At 47.7% G+C, this 20,390-nt stretch overlaps 1 protein-coding gene across 5 annotated transcripts in view; it reads right to left on the reverse strand.

The window, feature by feature from the left end:
- The window catches only part of GRK5 (G protein-coupled receptor kinase 5), a 224,904-nt gene that overhangs the window by 173,317 nt on the left and 31,197 nt on the right, over positions 1–20,390 (reverse strand). The gene's annotated exons all lie outside the window — the stretch shown is intronic.

Genomic DNA, 20,390 nt, shown 5'->3' on the forward strand with positions numbered 1-20,390 from the left:
AATTGTGCCCCCTCTATGCAACGAAAGTCACCAAGGGGGTCGAGCTCATTGATGAGGCTGCACTAATTGAGGCAGGTCCTCAGACATCAGGACCAGCTGCTGACGCCCACACATGGGATCTGCCCGGAGACGGAAGGAAGCTACGTTGGCACTTCCTCTATAGTATTATAAAATCCCTTCTTTGCACGGAAAAGTAGTACATCCAAAAATCAGAAATATGCCGTGTTGGATTTTGTTTTTAAATAATCTAATTATTTCTACTTAATTAACACAAAGGTTGTTTGAAAGCTGCCTTTGCTAATTCCGTTTTCCCATCTGCTGCTTCAGAAGCAGGTAAGAGATAAATTTCTCCATCTGGGAGCACACAGGCGGGTGTGGATGAGGCCAGCGCACAGAACAGGAGTGGGATTGGTGCCAGTGTCTCTACCTTGTCCTTTGCCACCTGGTGACACACCCTGCAGGTACCAAACCTGGTGGGCTTTAGACAGTACACTCATTTGGGGATCAGCACAAACAAGGGCACCCTGCCCCTTCCTCACATCTGTGGAAATTCCACCGGCTTTTATTCCCATCCTCAGGGGACCCTGTTTCCTGTGAGGCAGCATCTAGGGGTTTGGACCTGGCTGGGCAGAGGAGTGGGGAGGATGCATTTTCTTTTTTTTTTTTTTTTTTTTGCGGTACGCGGGCCTCTCACTGTTGTGGCCTCTCCCGTTGCGGAGCACAGGCTCCGGACATGCAGGTTCAGCAGCTATGGTGCACGGGCCCAGCCGCTCCACGGCACATGGGATCTTCCCGGACCAGGGCACGAACCCGTGTCCCCTGCATCGGCAGGCGGACTCTCAACCACTGCGCCACCAGGGAAGCCCGAAGATGCCTTTTCTGATGCCCGAGCAGCCTCCCCGTCCCACATCACCATTTGTGTGGCTGAGCCGAGGCAAAGCTCCACCAAACCCATAGCTTTGAAAACACTCCCAGAAGCCTCTAATCGGACCCCTTCATTTCATGGAAGGCAAAACTCAGGTTCGCAGCAGGCACTGGAGCTACCTGCTGTAGGATCCAAGAGTGGTCAAGGGCTTTTTTTTTCTGTACTGCCACAAGCACCTTCTAAGAGCAGCAGGATGAGTTCAAAGTGGTTCTACCAAACAGCTGAATGGCCATGAGCAGCTTCTCCTGGATGGGAAGGGGGGCGCCTAAGCCATCCCGCCTTACCCTTGCCTCCACTCCTGCCCATCTTGATTTGTCAGTTACAAGTGCCAATGATGTGCCTACTTGGACAGGAATGGACGCCTGACCCAAGAGACTCCCATCCCTTGGCTGGCTGGTTCCTGTAGCCTGGAGAGGACAGATGGGCTCTCTGTCCCAGGGACCCCAAGAACTTGGGGCATTCAGCTGTGGGGACATGAGAGCAATGAGATCACACAGCCTGGGGGATGAGGCTGCCCTGTTGGGCCCGGTGCTAAGTCAGCAAGCAGCTCCTGAAATATGGAAAGAACAGCCTCATTCCTTATTTTATGGTCCATTTCGAGTCCTCATGGGGCCTGTCTTGAGATGCCTGTTGTATATGTACAATAAACCCCGCTTTATTGGAAATGGCTTTTATGGGGCTTCTCTCCCTAAGACCAAACCAGCCTAAATAGAACTCACTTATTCCACATCGGTGCATAAAAACCTATGGGTGAGTTCCACGCAGTGAGCAAAACAGAGAGGCAAGTTGAAAAGAGCACGTGCAGTCCCTGTAGGTCAGAGTCACATCCCAAGTACAGTCCCTCCTGAAGTAATCGCCAACAAGAGGGCCTGGACCACTATCACTGTACCTAGACCTGTACTAGTGAGGGGGTGGAAAGTTTGAGACATGCTGAAATCAGAGCAGTATGCCACAAAAAGGAAGAAAAAGGCTGCCTCACAGTTTGCAGCGTGTGGGTCCAACCCCTTGCGGTCCATGAAATTACCTGGGGCTACCAGTCAGCTTTCTAAACCACGAGTTGCTCCTGCATCAGCTCCTTCTATGGTTCCCTAGTGCTAAACCCTCCCACCTCCTCACTAAGGCACCCAGGCCCTGGGCTGAGTCTTCAGCCAACTCACTTCCTTCTTTGCCACCTGGCACCATGCCCCACCTCCACCAGCAGCTGGAAGATCCCTGAACAGCCTAGCTCTTTCACACCATAGCTACAAAGAGAGGGCACAAAGGCCACCCACAGGTGGCCTGGTCTAAGATTTTGCCTCTCAACTTACCACCATCCTCAATCCCTAACTCAGGACACAGTCAGCTCAGCCTCGGGCACCTGCCAGCCTAGGAACCCCTTGCAGCCCAAGGCCCAGCTTACAGGACAATCATAACCTCCCTCCCACCCACCCCCGGCCCCAGACTGGTAAGCTGGCAGAAGAGGCCATCCAAACCAGCACCAGATAATAAAACACATCTCCCTTCCCTACTCCAACCCCGCCAAACTGGCCAAATCCAAGTCCCATGGGAAAGCAGCAGCACAGGCCCTCTGGTTCCTCAACCAGCCGCCCAATAGGAAAAAGCAGCTATAGGCCTCTTTGGCTCCAGGTAGAATCCACTTTCCCTGTTTCCTACCCCAGCCGCAAGGATTAGAGAGCGTGGTCCCTTGGCTGACCCTACGGCTTTACCATTTAAACTTCCTCACCTTTAAAAACACACAAGTTATAAAAGGGAAAGCTCATTGGATGGTGGCTGAGCACTTGGGAAGGGCTCTCCTGGGTAAAAACAACCAGCATTGTTTCTAAAAGTAGGTTAAGAATCCAGATTGCTCAGGCGCACAGCAGCCTCAAATAAACCTCCCTAAGACGGTGCGCACAGCTCTTCCACCTCAGGACATCCTCCTAGGAGAAGCCAGGGAGGCCCTCTGTCTCCAGGTGGTCCCCGGCTCAGCTAAGGACACAATTTCATCATGGGGCCCCACTCCCAGGACCTTATTTAGTTATTTGTTGTTTGTTTCATTTTTTCAAATAACAGGATTTTTTATTTTATTTTTCTGGCCCCTCACAAGGCATGCGGAATCTTAGCTCCCCGACCAGGGATCGAACCCGCACCCCCTGCAGCAGAAGTGCGGAGTCTTAACCACTGGACCGCCGGGGAAGTCCTTCAGGACCTCATTTAAATCTAATCCCTTCCCAAAGGCTCACCTCCTAAATATCACTGCACTGGAAGTTAGGGCTTCAACATATGAATTCTGGAGGACACGAACATTCAGTCCACAACGCCCACTTTGAATTAAAATCCTTGCTCTTCCACTCACTTGCCCAGGAGCCTCAGCAAAGGCCTGCTCTACCCTGAGCCCCAGTTTCCTCATCTGTAAAACAAGGCTGGTGATGCCTGGCTCATAGAGGAGTTAAGAAGATTAAGGAAACTGAGGAATAGAAAGCAGGGAGGACAGAGCCCGACATATGAGCAGGGCCCCAAAAATTATGGGCAGGAGGGGACCAGACACATGTGCTTGATTCACAGAGGAAAGGCTTCCTGGTTCCCAGCAAAGGGGGTAAAATGGGTAAAGGCTGCCACTTGTCCCAAGAGGTTGCTGTGAGCCCCCACTAGCCCAGCACAGAGTAGCACAAAAGGATGGAAGGCATCTTGGAGTCTGCCTCCCAGCTAGACACTGAGCGCCCTAGGACAGGTCTGCACCTTCCTCTTTGGACCCTAAGATCCTATACAAATTATTGTTTGTGGTCAGTAATAGCAACAATTAATTTTTTAAAAAATAAATTTATCTTTTTATTTATTTTTGGCTGTGTTGGGTTTTCGTTGCTATGCGCAGGCTTTCTTTAGTTGCAGCGAGCAGGGGCTACTCTTTGTGGCGGTACGTGGGCTTCTCATTGCGGTGGCTTCTCTTGTTGTGGCGCATGGGCTCTAGGCGCACGGGCCTCAGTAGTTGTGGCACGCGGGCTCGGTAGTTGTGGCTTGTGGGTTCTAGAGCGCAGGCTCAGTAGTTGTGGAGCATGGGCTTAGTTGCTCCGCAGCATGTGGGATCATCCCACACCAGGGCTCGAACCCGTGTCCCCTGCACTGGCAGGCGGATTCTTAACCACTGCGCCACCAGGGAAGTCCCAACAATTAATATTTAATTGTTAATTAATATTATTAATTAATTAATTAATTATTAATTGTTAATTAATATAAATTAACATTTAAGTGCTTGGTAGGGGCTAGGCCCTGTGTGCAACACATCCCATGCATCATCTCAAAGGAGCCTCAATATTCTTCCCATTTTGCAGATGAGGAAACTGGGTACATAGTGGTGAAGGGAACTATTCAAGGTCAGACAGCTCTTAAGTGGCGGGTGGAAATTCAAACCCAGGTCATTTGACTCCAAAAAGGACCTCAGCCTCCACTCAACTGCCTGCCAAAGGCATATTGTTCTGCTTTCATCCCTTTTTGGTCCTGTTCTATCTTTCCCCTCAACAGCCCAAGCTACGAATCTGATAATCTCTCCCAGGCTTCCAGTCTTCCTGGTAGACCTCACACCATGTTGTGGAGCTGGCTTACATGGGCACATGCCACTTACAAACATCTTTTCCCATTTCCCTGTGGAGTGATGTCAGGTTGACAGCTTGAAATCAGCTATGGAGGGAATATTCACACCATGGAAACACAAATGCTACAAATCACGACATTCTTCTTTCCAAAGAGCTGGTTGTTAAATGTTTACCAGCACACGTCTGGCCTCACAGCTACGCAGGTGGTCGAGCTCTGTCTGGCCTCTTGCTCAAGAGGCCTCCGTTTAAGTTGTAGCCTCAAACCTAAAATCGCTCTTTCTGTCTGATCAGGTTTTGAATTCCAAAACCCAACTGTGAAAACTGAAGATCAAAGAGACACATTACACCATGACGACTCAGGGTAGCCCTGGCCACCAGGAAAAGGGAGTAGGCGCTGTGAGTGGATAACTGTCATTTCAGTCCACCCAGGGCCCCTCTCTCCGCTGAAAAATTGTCCTGCCCCCACTTACTATGCTATGCTGCCAATCAGTGCCCTGCCACCTGCATGACTCATAGGACCCCAACCCCTGTTCACAAGTGTGGACACAAAACCCAAGCAAGGCTGATCAGAATGTTTTAATGACATCTGATATATTGGTGCTGGCACAGGAAGTCTTTCTTTGGGGGGACGGCAAATCTTGACGACAAAGAGCAGCTGGCCGGGGCCTGGTGGCGCAGTGGTTGAGAGTCCGCCTGCCGATGCAGGGGATGCGGGTTCGTGCCCCGGTCCGGGAAGATCCCACATGCCGCGGAGCGGCTGGGCCCGTGAGCCATGGCCGCTGAGCCTGCGCGTCCGGAGCCTGTCCTCCGCAACGGCAGAGGCCACAACAGTGAGAGGCCCACATACCGCAAAAAAAAAAAAAAAAAAGAGCAGCTGGCCATCTTTCCCATGATGGCGAAAGAGATGAGCTGTGTCAGGAAAGAAAGAGGCCAACACACCAAGAGAAGCAGAGCCAAGAGCTTTGGAAGGCGGGGAGACAGGAAACAGAGAGGGACCATCACCAGATGACATCATTTGAGCCCCACCCAGAATTAAACCAAACTAAACTAAGCTCCCTAGGATTGATTTGTTTCTTGTTTGTTTCACTTAAGCTAGTTGGAGTTGAGCTTCTGTCACTTGAAATGTAAAGAGACATACCTAATCACAGTCATTTTGCTGAAATTCAGAAGAACCAGGCTGCAAAATGACACAGGAACAAGTTGAAAATGCCAATGACAGCACCCAAGGCAGCATGTGAGCAGCACATTTTGATAACAAACATAGAGCCTCTTGGGGCACATGGCATTTGAGAAAAGCAACACTGTGACTCTCTGATGTGTCCAGCCATCTCTCTCAGAATGTGTGTTACAGAAAAAGTCCCACAATTAGTAATCAACCAGGTTTTCAATACTTGGGGGACAGAGGGGAAGAGAAGGAGACAAGAAGTAAAGATTGTAGAAGAAAAGCTAAGAGCATAATGGAAAAGAGAATTTCCTTCTTAGCCAAGCACTCAGACTTTTAAGCTAAAAAAGTTTAAGAACTGCCTATACCTGTTTCCTAAACTAAAGGGTCTACAGACCAGTATCCTAGGAAATGCCAAAAAAGAGATGGCCCATTAAAAAAAAAAAAAAGGTGGATTCCATGTCCAAATAATTTTGGAAAACCTGATTTATACAGTGAAAAAGAATATTTTATTCCTCTGCAGGACTTCTCAGAGCCTTTGATATAAGAATGTGCATTAAGAATATCCAAGAGGGCCTCCCTGGTGGCGCAGTGGTTGAGAGTCCGCCTGCCGATGCAGGGGACACGGGTTCGTGCCCCAGTCCGGGAAGACCCCACAGTCCGCGGAGTGGCTGGGCCCGTGAGCCATGGCCGCGTCCGGAGCCTGTGCTCCGCAACGGGAGAGGCCACAACAGTGAGAGGCCCATGTACCACAAAAAAAAAAAAAAGAATATCCAAGGAACCCTCCTACGCTGTGGGTGGGAATGTAAGTTGGTGCAGCCACTATGGAAAACAGTATGGAGGCTCCTCAGAAAACTAAAAATAGAATTACCATATGATCCAGCAGTCCCACTCCTGGGCATATAGCTAGACAAAACTCTAATCCAAAAAGATACATGCACCCCTATGTTCATAGCAGCACTATTCACAATAGCCAAGACATGGAAACAACCTAAGTGTCCATCGACAGATGAATGGATAAAGAAGATGTGATACATATATACAACGGAATACTACTCAGCCATAAAAAAGAACGAAATAATGCCACTTACAGCAACACGGATGCAAGTAGAGATTGTCATACTGAGTAAAATAAGCCAGAAAGAGAAAGACAAATACCATATGATATCACTTATATGTGGAATCTAAAATATGACACAAATGAACCTATCTACAAAACAGAAACAGACTCATGGACATAGAGAACAGACTTGTGGTTGCCAAGGGGGAGGGGGTTGGCAGAGGGATGGAGTGGGCGGATGAGGTTAGCAGACGTAAGCTATAATATATGTAATGGATAAACAACAAGGCCCTGCCGTATAGCACAGAGAACTATATTCATTATCCTATGATAAACCATAATGGAAAAGAATTTTTAAAAAAAGAATACCTAAGAAAAAGCTATAGTAAGCAATATTTCCCAAAATATTTGACCATAGAACCTTTTTTCTTGGATATACCTATTAACATTTCCTGTAATGGTGTCTCACGGAACACCTGTCCTAATTTGGTTCTGATTTAGAAATGCACACTTAAGCTGCCATCAGGAACACAACTTGTACTTCCAAGTTCCAAGAGACAACTTCAGCCCTACTCCCTGGTGGGTCAACCACCTGCCAAGTGTCTCCACGTGTGAGGGGGGAAATCAGTAACTCACACGCAGACATCTGACAACACAAAATAGGGGTAGTACAGAGGTCAGAGTGAGTCACAGAATTAAAGAGAACTTCTGAGGATAAAATGTAAATGTATCAAAGGAGGTTCATAACAGAATCATACCCCCCCAAAAATCACTGGGTCAATTTTAACTTCATTGCCTAAAATGATGGTACTTCCCATTCTTGAAGCAGATGGGGGAAACAAGAGTTTAAAAGATTCAGAATCAGAGTCCCACAGATTCTGGATCAGATATTAATTAGCTTTTTAAAAAATTGACCTCTAGAAAAGGTTATATCACATATCACATTATATGCTAGAGAAAAAGGTCAAGGCCACTTCGTGGCCCATGGTCTAGAACTGTGCTGTCCAGTACACTAGCCACTATCTGAAGTTGAATATTAATTAATTAAAATTAAGCTAAATTAGAAATTCAGTTCCTCAGTAGCACCAGCCACATTTCCAGTGCTCAATAGCGCTCTGTGGCTAGTGGCTACCATATTGGGTAGCACAGATACAGAACATTTCCATCATCACAGAAGGTTCTATTGGACAGCGCTTCTCCAAACTCTCTGACTCACCTCCCTGGTCACAGCTGAGTGGCCCTGACCAGGCCACCTAACCCAAGGGCAGTCGAAGGATGGCCAGAAGGTCTATAGGATGATCTAAATTGAGGACTTTGCCCAGTAAAAAGGCAGTGACTAACTCGCCAGCCAGTTTCTCTCTTTGGGGAGTCTGAAATCAACAGAGTCAGTGAGTTGTAGTGGGAACATAAGAAGAGACACAACAGCAGAATTACAAAGCAGAGAGGGAAGCCACCAGTGGCGAGAGCCACCAGTGGCGAGAGCCGTGCTGAGAGAGGGAGATGGGGAGCGGCTGGAAGGAAATGTCTACTATCTGAGGAGCGCACACCTTGACTGTCACAGGTTGGCCTGACTTCCAAATACCCTTCACCTGTGACTCTGTCTGCCAAAGCCAGCTGTCCCTGCACCCGGGGCAGCTGCAAGCGCCACGAACAAGACCCCAGCAGCAGCCTTCAGCCCGTGACACGGGAGATGGTCTGCAGAACGCAGCTGTCTCGCTCCTCGTGTGGGAGAAACCTCAGGCGTGTGTTGTACTGGTTCTCAGAGCTCCTAGTGGGACAGAGCATGAGCTGCCCCAAATGGCAAACTGCTCGATGGAACACCCTTTTTTGGCTTCCTTTGTTTTCCTCTCACCTCTCCACTGCCCTGCTGGTGTTTCCTGGGACCATCCCCCAAATAAGCCACTTATACTCGAATCACTGCCTCAGAGGCTACTTCTGGGAGAATCTGAACTAAAACAGGTAAGGTAAACAGAGTAGGTCTTTGTACCTTGCAACGAAAAATGCCAAGCGTATATTGGCTCTGATCAATTTGGAGACTAGAATGTAATAAAAGACAATGAACGTTTATACATCACTGGTGAGAATGCAAAATGCTACAGCTCTTTGGGAAACAGCTTGGAAGTTTCTTATAAAGTTAAACATACACTTACCATATGACCCAGCAATCCCACTCCTAGATATTTACCCAAGGGAAATGAAAACTTATGTTCACACAGAAAGCTGTTCATGAATGTTTATAGTGGCTTTATTCATAGTCACCAAAAATTGGCAACAACCCAAATGTCCTTCAACTGGGGAACAGATAAACAAACAATGGAATACTGCTCAGAAATAAAAGGGAACTTATACACATGGCAACACAGTGAATCCAAATACATTATGCGAAGTGAAAGAAGCCAGACTCAAAAGGCTACATTCTGTGTGATTTCATTTGTGATATTCTTGTAACAACAAGACACAGGGACAGAAAATAAATCTGAGGTTACCAGAAGCTGGGGCTGGGGGAGGAGATGACTACAAAGGAATCTGGGGGAATTTCAGAGGGTGACGAAAATGTTCTTCATTGCGGTAGTACTTATATGACTCCATGTATTTGTTAAAATGTACAGAACCGTGCGATTTTAAAAGGTGAAGTTTATATCTTAATGAAATAAATGGGGAAAATAAAAGATAATAAAGACAATACTCTAAGCAAGGGCCCCAAACATGCTCTTGGACTGGCTGCGCCATAACCCGTCACGGCAGCTCAGGTGAGATGTAAATAAAGACATGCAGGCCAGTCGGTCAGGCAGCCCAGCCCATCTACAGCATCCCCTCATCCACGGACTCAGCCACTCTGCCCCAACACTCTCGAGATATGACGTACTCCCACCTGTCACAGTGCCCCCGGGGGAGTCATGTCAGATTTGGGGAGCTGGGGGAGAGGACATTCCCCTTCCCAATTCAGAATCACTGCTTTAGCTTCTCCTTAGGCCAGTACAGCCAGCCTACCAAGGGGAGAATGTTGACCAAAGTTTCCATTAGACAAATTAGAAACAACTTCCAAACACTCACCAGAGAACACAAGCAGACATCGGAGGCTGTGATTAGAGTTAAAATGAAAGGGGCATCAACAGATACATAAACAAAATGTGATACATCCACCCAACGGAATATTACTCGGCCACCAAAAGGAATGCGGTCCTGACACCTGCTACCACATGGATGAACCCTGAAAATGTCAGACTAAGTGAAAGAAGCCCAACACAAAAGGCCACATATTGTATGATCGATTTATGTGAAATGTCCAGCAAGAGAGGACACAGATTGCCAGGAGCTGTAACAGGGGCAAATGGCGAGTGACTACTCACAGGTGTAGGGCTTCTTTTGGGATGAAACTGTTTTGGAATGAGATAGTGTTGACGGTTGCACAACATTGTGAATACACTGAGATTCACTGAAATGTACACTTTAAATGGTGAATTTTGTGATATGTGAATTATATCTCAACCTTTTTAAAAAAGGAAAGAAAAGGAATATGCTCAAAGGCCAAACACTCATAACCAGAGACACAGCCACTAGGCCAGAGTCCAAGGAAAGTGGCTCAGAAGGCTAGGGGACGGGTCGGGGTGGGAGTGGGGAGGAGAGGGGTGTGCTGCGGCCCGGTGTCACCTCCCCAGACCCACAGGCCTCGACCCGGCCATGCCGACCATAAGTAAGTTCCCTAAATTCTCTGATACTGAGAGCCTTTCTGCAAAGAGCAGAGAGGGCCTGGAGGATGGAAGGTGGGGTCTGGGGGGTGACGGGTGATTCCTGGAGCTGGGACTCTGCTTCTGCTCGCATCTCACACGTGGTGTCTTGTTCACAGCCGTTTTCCCCGTTAGACTGGGAACCCCCCGAGCACAAGGACCAGGTCCGCCTTGCTCACCTCTATGTCCACAGTCCCTGGAGCACGTGTGATGCTCAGAGTGACTGAACAAATGAGACCAGAGTGGAAATTAAAATCCTGTCTAAAACTTGTCACAATGTATGTCTGAAGACTCAAGTAGCACAGGATAGACAAAACCTTCTTTTGGGTTTCAAGAGACAGGATTCAAGCTCTAGTTGTGCAACCCTGGGTGGGTCGTAGGTCTTCCCTGGCCTTCAGTTTCCTCTTCCTTTAAAAAGAGTTATTTGGCCAAGATGACCGTTCGGCACCTCCCCCAAACTCAAGCACTGTATGGTTCTGAAAGCATTTTTCCAAGGCGCTTTAGTGCCACTGCAGAGGGACAGTCACCAGCCCAGAAGGCTCCATGTGTGCCTCATCCTTTCTGGCTGAGGTTTGGTTTAGTCTAAAGGCAAGAGTCAGAGGAGACACATCAGCTCCATTGACTAAGGCATAATATTTTCCATCAGGTGTCACAGCATTCTGTACTTTTTCCTTTTCCCCAGGGGACTCCCAAAAACTGTCCACACAAGCATCTGAAAATAATGTGTCCTGTGAAAAAGCATGCACACATGCACACACACACATCCCCCCTGGGGCAAAGAACCGCCAAGAGCCCAAATACGAAAACTCCTCCAGGCCCCCCTCCCCAGGCCAAGCTCCAGAAGCTGGATCCGGGAGATGCTGCATTTTTCTGGAATTGTGTCATTATCCACAAAGAAGTTCACTCTCAGGCCTCGCATCCACCCTAAAGCTGGGTTGGGCTGCCCAGAGCCACAGTGAAGAAAGAGCTGGCCACTCACACCATTTTTATGGTGAGCTATATGACCTCCAAGCAAGCTGGGTGTGCGCCAGGGACAGAGCCGGGATGCTGGTCCAGCCTTGGAGAGGCCACACATCACACTTCGGGGACCAGGCTCACGCAGAGCTTGGACTCAGTCAATGGGACACATAAAACAGAGCAGCTGCCTCGAGGACTCCAAGCTTCCAGTTAAAGGGGGAACACAGAGTGCAGGCTTGTCCCGCTCCTCCACAGGCCTCCAAAGGCAGGGTCCAGGGGGCTGTGGAGACCATGACGCCGAGAGGAGCAGACATCAGCGACCTGGTGTGGCAGGTTTTCTGATGCACCCCAGAACCTGAGATAGTTCATGGTTGGCCCAATCCCCCACGCTCTTCCTTGGAATTTGGGAATCCCACCAAGGGCCAATGTAATCTACTCCACTACTGAGCTCTACCACTGAGCTCAGAGGGGCACTGGGTGGTGTGGACACCACTGCGTCGTCCCTGGGCTGTCACCACTGAGCTGTCTCCAGGCTCAGAAGGACATGACAGCAGTACTCCCTCACCAGCAGGTCAGGACAAGCCAGGGTCTGAAACCAGCCTGGAGCAATGAGATGGTCAAGGAAAGCCAGGCCAGCATCCCCTACCGGGCATAGGACAGGGCCTTCACAGTCCACACTGACCATGACCCTTGCCCTCCAATGTCCAGCACTTTCCCTAAAAACTCCTGGCCTTTGGGACACTTGATTTACTGGCTCCAGGGGAAGAAGATGACTTACTTGATAAATAAATCTGGACAAGTTCCAAAGTTCAAAGCCGCAACCAGGGTCTCATCTCTCAATTTCTTCAGGAAAGAGAAACGCTATTTATTGGGCTCTCTTCCAAGACCCCATAAACATGAGGCAAAAAACAATGAACGAGCCCCCCCAAGCCCCTCACTGAACCCCACTAGTCAGGAACTCACAACTAAAAGCAAATTCAATGAGGCCACAATTCCACCTGTCAACAATCCCACCTTTGCCTGTAAGTCAGGAGAAAACAGAAGTGAAGAATGTTCTACAGGAACACAGGAAGGTGGCTTTATGGGAAACATGAGGACAGAGGGAGGACTCTATTTGCCTAAGGTCACACTGCTACTCGGAGTAGAATGGAAACCAAACTCAGGCCACGTGACTCCTGGACCAGCGCTCTTCCCCCAGTGCCCCAGTGTAGCCACTGCACCCAGGTATCCGGGTGCTCTGGGGGCCGGTGGAACCATATGTCCCGGAGAGAGGCACTCATAGAACCTCCCGCCCCTCGGCCCTGGGAAAGGGCTGTGTTCCCGCTCACTGGGATCCAGCCAAGCCTCTCCCAGGAGTTTCACCATCTCTCAGATTCCAAAAGGGGAAACAGCAGGGCAGCTCTCTGTCTATCACAGGCCTGGGCTGCCAGGGAGCAGAGCGTGGTGATCCATCAGTTGCCCCCGCCATCAGGACCAGAAGCTGGGGCTGCCAGGCTCCACCCCACACCGACCAGATAGTTTCCCTTCCACACACCTGTCTCCAAGACGGTCTTACTACTGACACACCTGCCCATCAGCACACCTTGCAGCACAAGCAGCGACAGGGACCTGCCAGGGAGAGTGCTGGCTGCAGCACTTCAAGCGAAATGCCTTATTCCAGGTTCCCGGGCCTGGGCGAGCTTGGCACACCTGTCCAGATGTAGCACTATCTCAAGGCAGTAAGGGTAGGATGAAGAAAACAGGTTCCTGCTCATGGGAGAGCTGCAAGTGGGAGATGCACAGGGCAAAGGAGCAGGATGCAAGTTCAAGACCACCAAGATCAAGGCCAGTGGCTCTCAACACTGGGACACCTGGCAGTGTGTGGAGTCATTTTTGGCTGTCGTAACTACAGGAGTGTTACTAGCATCTAGGGATGCTGTTAAACACCCTCCAGGACTTCCCTGGTGGCGCAGTGGCTGAGAATCTGCCTGCTGATGCAGGGGACACGGGTTCAAGCCCTGGTCTGGGAGGATCCCACATGCCGCGGAGCAATTGGGCCCGTGAGCCACAACTACTGAGCCTGCACGTCTGGAGCTTGTGCTCCGCGACAGTGAGAGGCCCGCGCACCGCGATGAAGAGCGGCCCCCGCCTGCCACAACTAGAGAAAGCCCTCGCACAGAAATGAAAACCCAACACAACCAAAAATAAATAAATACATATTTTTTTTAAAAAAACAAACAAAACACCCTCCAGTGCACAGGACAACCCCACAATAAAGGATTATCTAGCCCCAAATGTCAATACTGATAAGGCTGACAAACACTGTTTTAGGCACATACCTTCCGGAAGGCTTTTTCTTTTACTTTTCCCCAGGCCCCTTTCATCATCGCTGTATAAGACAGCAAGAAAATAACACGGGGAGCCTGACAATTACAACTTCAGATAAAAGTTCACAGCCTGTCAGAATGGAAGTTTGGGCTTTTCATCTATTACCATGACTATCAGTCACTGGGATGCAGGAAGGAAGGCCAGCCTTTGCGAAAATAACTCAGAGCAGAGACAGCTTTAAGAGGAAGTTCTCAGTACGTTCTTTAAAAAGTTTAAGCGTCACAGAAAGGCCCTGGTGATGCCATGAACATCCAACTTGCGCTACCTTTTTCATCTGATTAAATAAGCAGCCCTCTGCCAGGGGCTTTCGGATATGGCCTGATTTCTGTCGTAACGTGGTTTTAATCAAGGGATTGTGGCTCTTCATTCCTTCAGGAAATTCTGTCAAATGTTTCACATTCCTCATAGAGAACAACTGTCTGTACAGGTTAAGATCCCAAGTTTTAAATCGTGGGGTAAGTGGCCTTCTGTTGTTTCTTAATGTCAGTATGAGAAAAAATAAGAAGTGAAGAAGGAAAGAATGCAAATGTTCGTCAGGGAAAACACACACAAAACCAGAAACATTCTTCCCCTCATGTACAAGGTCAACAATATCTGGGTAAATTTGCTTCATGTTTTTGCAGACCGCTGATGGAACATGAGAAATGCTATTGCAAAGGCCCCTCACAGGAGCGCCGGGAGACGCCTAAAAATAGCCATTTTACCCAACGGGGGGTTATCTATTAGAACTGCACCATTCCCAGCACGACCGAGCAGCACAAAGTGTGACACTGGGGCATGAAAAATATAGTAACGTACGCTATGACAAATTCTCTTTACTTAGAACGGGAGGAGATAAACTCGGCCGTGACTAAGCCACTCCCTTTGAAGCTCACTGCCAATTTTCCACGTAGCTCATACCCAGTTATCAAGATGCGGATTTGGGAAAGTGAGGGGAGCGGATGGAGAGTCTGACACCTCCTTATCCCTTCCTGGAAGTAAGGGAGTGGCATCAAAAGTTTTGTGAACCTTGTGCAAGTTAATTTCTCTGAGCCCCTCAGTTTTCATCTGGAAAATAGAGGTGGCTGTGAAAACTTAAAATGAGAATGTACAGGCCCAGGGCTCAGCACAGAGGAGGCCCTCACTCAACAACTGTGAGTTCATGCTGATTGGAGGGGACACCTTTCCAGGCACGGTCGACCCAGAGATCTGGGCACAGCACTCAGAGGGGAAATTCTGCCTCTCAAGAGTGTGTTTGGAGCCCAAAAGGACCCAACTCTTCGCAGACTCGGTTTTTTTTAATCTACTCCGTGAGTCCCTATCCAGCTGGTCAGAAATGTGGGACGGCAGGGACTCCTGGGAGCAAAAATTGGTAAAGCTGTTCTGGAAAGCAATTCGGTAGCACTCACCAACATCCCTCCACCATCAAGTCCACTTCTGGTGTCTGCAATGTCCCTGCACACGTGCACAGAGTTATGATAATGATAATAACGATGGTATAATAGTAGCCAACCTTTATGAAGCATTTAAAGAGTTCTAAATGTTTCACATGTAATTTATACACATACATTTGACACATTATAATCTGGTATAATCTACATGTGATATTTATTTGATATAGATAAGTAACTTCACCCTACAAAGTAGGTCTTGTTTTTTTGTGTTTTTTTTTAACTATATTTGAACAAAGTAGGTTTTATTATCTTTATTTTACGGTATAGAAAGTGGAGACACGGAGAGCTTAGTAATTTGCCCTAGGTCAGGGGTCAACAAATGTTTTCAGTAAGAGGCCAGATGGTAAATATTTTAGGTGGACCAGATGGTTGCTGTCACAACTATTCAACTCTGCTGCCGCATCATGAAAGCAGCCCCAGACAACAGTAAACACGTGAGCACGGCTGTATTCCAAGAGTAAACACATGCGCACGGCTGTATTCCAACAGAACTTTATTTATGGACACTGAAGTTTGAATCTCATATAATTTTCATGTATCAGGAAACATTTATCTTTTGATTTTCTTTTTCAACCATTTGAAAATAAGAAAATCATTCTTGCTTCATGGGCCATACAAAAACATGAGGAGGGTAGATTTGGCCAGAGGGCTGCAGTTTGCCAACCCCGCCCTGGGTCGTACACCCCTGACCCCCGACCCCTCAAGTGAAGTCCCATTTCAAAGCCAGGCAGTCTAGCTCCAGAAGGCAGTCGTGATATCATGCCTTCATTACTTCATTTAACGGCAAAAGGAAGGATATATAAATGGTTCACTAAGTTACGCATGCATATTATGAGATGTGTTGCAGCATTAAAAGTCATGCACACATGGACGGACCAGCAGCAGATCTGGACACGTGAAGTGAAAAAAGCAAGTTGTCCGTCAATATATATACATCATGACCCCATACGTGTATTAAAAATAAAAGTAATCGTGTATATTATGTATACATAAATACACACTTATTGGTGGACATATAAACAGTGAACATAAAGAAACAGTTCTAGAAAGAACAGGAAACCTCATGGGCAGTGAGGGCGGCGGGTTGGTGGCGGTGAGGGGAGTTTTGAGCTCTCCTGTGAATGTATGCTGCTCTGTAATTTGAACCTTTTACATCCCAAATGCATCCTTCTATTTCTTGCATAATGAAAGGAAAAAAAAATTGAGGTCCTAGTTACAAGGCACTACTACTGACATACTTTGAGCTCTCTGAGCAGTTTCCATGTACTTGGATCTAAACAAAGCCTGGTTATAATTAATTACTGAAGGACAAAGACATTCTTTCCAGAAGGGAAAACAAACAAGCCAACAAAGGTGGCATAAACTATAGTAAGTAAACACAGCTATGTCTCTCTCTATCAATAGTGATTTTTTTTAATTGCACATGTGTACAACCTAACCTTCTCTAGACACCATTAACCTTCAAACCAAGGATGTCGGTTGTAAACAAAGCTGTCAAGGTTTTCATCTGGTGTGTGACAGTCCAGGCCTAGCTTTCTTCCCTGCATAAACTTTAATTTATGAAGTTATTTTGGTTTGCTCCGCTGGCATGAGCACAGCTAAAGGGAGAGTCATCGACTGGGGAAACGAGATTTCCCCCAGTGCCAATTTTTAAATCCAGCCTCTAGGTCATCTTATTTTTTGGATGCTTCCCACAGTCACATTTTTGGTTTGTTTTACATGAAAGAGCACATTCCCTTTCCCCAAGCCAGGTTTACCATTTCCCGTTGTTCTTATTAAACGCATCTTATTCAAGTGGAATGTTCTCAGAGTTTCTGCCTTTCCCTGGCCCCGGTAGGAGGCGTGGAGTGGATACCCCAAGACGGTCACATGGACTCTGCACTCCAGGTTGCCTCTGCGTGCCATGCAATCACATCTGCAGAACGTAAGAAGGTCCAAGATCCCACTCTGACCCCAGGACCCCAGACTTTTCTCATCTGGAACAGACCCCCATGAGGCCCTCAGCCACTCCCTCTGTGCCCATTAAAACAGCAGCTGCTGAAGCAGACTCTGATGGTGCTAAAATGCAAAGCTGGGAGGAGCCCAGTCCTTCGCAGGTGACGTTCTCATCAGAGCTGTGAGGGCCTTCAGTTGACCAAACAATGAATGTTTTTAATCCTGAGCAACACCTGGCTTGGAGGGTCCAGGAGGGAGCTTTAAACCTCAACTAGGCATGCCATGCTAGTCTCAAATCCGTGACACAACCGTATGAATTGCTAAAACTGGCAAGAAGAGCTATCCTAGCCAGCATTTGAACCCAGCCAGCCATCTTGCAGCCTTCAGACATCGTCTCTTCCGATGTGGCCATGACTGATTTCTTCAGCTGACTGATCCGTGATGGATCATCACTTGCCCCTTTGAACAGGGCAATTCTAATTCCTTGCTTTTGTGGTGGGATCAATTTTATGTTTTCCAAATGTTCTCCCACCACACTAGGAACAGAAAATAAACTGTTATACAATCTACTTTAGGTATATAGTTTTTGTTGTTGTTGTTGTTGTTGTTGTTGTTTTTGCGGTACGCAAGCCTCTCACTGTTGTGGCCTCTCCCGTTGCGGAGCACAGGCTCCGGACGCGCAGGCTCAGCGGCCATGGCTCACGGGCCCAGCCGCTCCACGTTATGTGGGATCTTCCCGGACCGGGGCACGAACCCGTGTCCCCTGCATCGGCAGGCGGACTCTCAACCACTGCGCCACCAGGGAAGCCCCGATATAGTTTTTTTTTTTTTATGATGTTTACCCTCTTACTCTTGTTTTAAAGACACATTCACCCCAACCTTCATTGTGGCACTATATTTTTTTTTTTTTTGGCTGCGCCAGGTCTTAGCTGCGGCACACAGGATCTTCGTTGCCACGTGCGGGATATTTAGTTGCGGCATGTGAACTCTTAGTTGCCGCATGTGGAATCTAGTTCCCTGACCAGGGATCGAACCCGGGCCCTCTGCATTGGGAGCGCAGAGTCTTAGCCCCTGGACCACTAGGGAAGCCCCTACCCTCTTACACTTTTAAGTGCACGATACAGTATTGTTTATTGTTAACTATAGGCACAATGTGTACAGCAGATCTCTAGAATTATTCTTGCATAACTGAAACTCTATACCTATTAAACAGCAACTCCGCATTGCCCTCCTCCCCTCCAGCTCATGGTAACCACTCTACTTTCTGCTTCTATCAGTTTGACTATTTCAGTTTCCTCATATAAGTGGAATCATACAGTGTTTGTCCTTCTGTGAAGAGCTCATTTCACTTAGCATAACGTTCTCAAGATTCATCCACGTTGTCTGTCGCATGTGGCAGGATTTCCTTCTTTTTTAAGGCTGAATAATATACTGTTGTGTGTGTGTGTGTGTGTGTGTGTGTGTGTGTGCGGGCGCGCGCACCACATTTCCTTAATCCATTCATCTGTCAAAGGACATTTAGGTTGCTTCCATCTCTTTGCTATAGTGAATAATGCTGCAATGAACATGGGTGTGCAATCATCTCTTTGAGATCCTGATTTCAATTCTTTTTGATAAATACCCAGAAGTGGAATTGCTATCATATGGTAGTTCTATTTTTAATATTTTGAGGACCCTCCATACTGTTTCCCACAGCAGCTGCACCGTTTTACATTCCCATCAACAGGGCACAGGGGTTCCAGTTTCTCCACATCCTCGCCAACACTTATTATTTTTTGTTTTTTGATAATGACCATCCTAACGGGTGTGAAGTATTATCTCACTGTGGCTCTGATTTGCACTCCCCTGATGATTAGAGATGTTGAGTATCATTTCATATACTTGTCAGCCATTTGTATGTCTTCTTTGGAGAAATGTCTATTCAAGTCCTCTGCCTTTTTTTTAATTGGGTTATTTGGTTTTTTGCTACTGAGTTCTAGGAGTCCCTTATTTGGGGGGGATATTAATCCCTTATCAGATATGTGGTTTGCAAACATACAGTTTACTTCAGAGCAATGTTTTATGGCCTATTTGAATACAAGATTTTCAGACATCTATATGAGGAGTCAGCAAGATAATGCCTGTGGGCCAAATCTGGCCCACGTCCACTTGTTTAGGCATAGGCTATGGCTGCTTTCAAGCTACCATGGTCAAGTTCAGTAGTACCACAGAGGCCACCCAGGCCACAAGCCTAAAATATTTACTATCTGCCCTTTTCAGAAAAGGTTTGCTAAACCCTGGTATACAGGATCAAGGCTTAAACGCAAATGTCTATTTTGGCCCCAATCATAATGTAACAGGAAGGACAATTCTGAGTCAGACTGTTCTCTTTAAACACTGTGATTTTTGTGACTGGAAACAACTTTAAAACCCAAGCTCCTACCACCCAGGACTACAAGTTACTGAGGAGTCTCTGGCACTACCAGGAGGTGCCTATTCTTACACAGTTGGGGTGGACAGTCGTGGTTTTCACTTTGTGGCCCTCCTTCCTCCCCTCCTCTGACAGCCATTCAACCTAACCCCCTGCCATCATTCCTCCCCTCCACTCCAGGCATCAAGCAGGCAACAGATACCGTGCTACCATAAAGTGTATCTTCCAGGACTTTCCGGCTGCTTTTCCGAAAAGATGCTCTCTTTGCACTGGGGTTGCTAAGAGGGCTGCTATGGGACCCCCTGAGCAGCCAAGAATTAAGTGGAGGAGAGACCAGCAGAGCTGCGAGGGACAGAAAGAACCCCAGGGACATTGTTTGAATCCTGGACCCAGAAATCCAACAATACCCTAGATTCCCAGACACATGAGGCCACAAATTCTCATTTTTGTTTAAGCTAGTTAGATTTGCATTTCTGTCACTTGCTACCCAAGGATTTCTGAGTACTGCAGTTGTGATCTTTCCATGTTCTACTCCTTGCAGTTAAGAGTTCACAGATTATTTTCCATGTTTCTGCATTATCTTAAGAATTTTCACCTTTAATGGGTATATAACCCATTAGATGGGACAAACCTGACCTGGCTACCCAGCCTACTGCTACAACACAGACCCCACTGGGTGCCACAGTCCAGACTCGGCAAATCTTGCACACGGCACAAGACACAACCGGCAGAGTACCATGAGGCCATGGGCAGCCCCTGTCATGCAGGAGACCACCTCCAATCAGCCAGGTGCCCACCTAACCAACAAGCCCAGGTATTGCCTGGGCACCAAGGCTCACGAGGC

Source organism: Tursiops truncatus, chromosome 16 (assembly GCF_011762595.2).
Source record: "Tursiops truncatus isolate mTurTru1 chromosome 16, mTurTru1.mat.Y, whole genome shotgun sequence".
NCBI lineage: Eukaryota > Metazoa > Chordata > Mammalia > Artiodactyla > Delphinidae > Tursiops > Tursiops truncatus.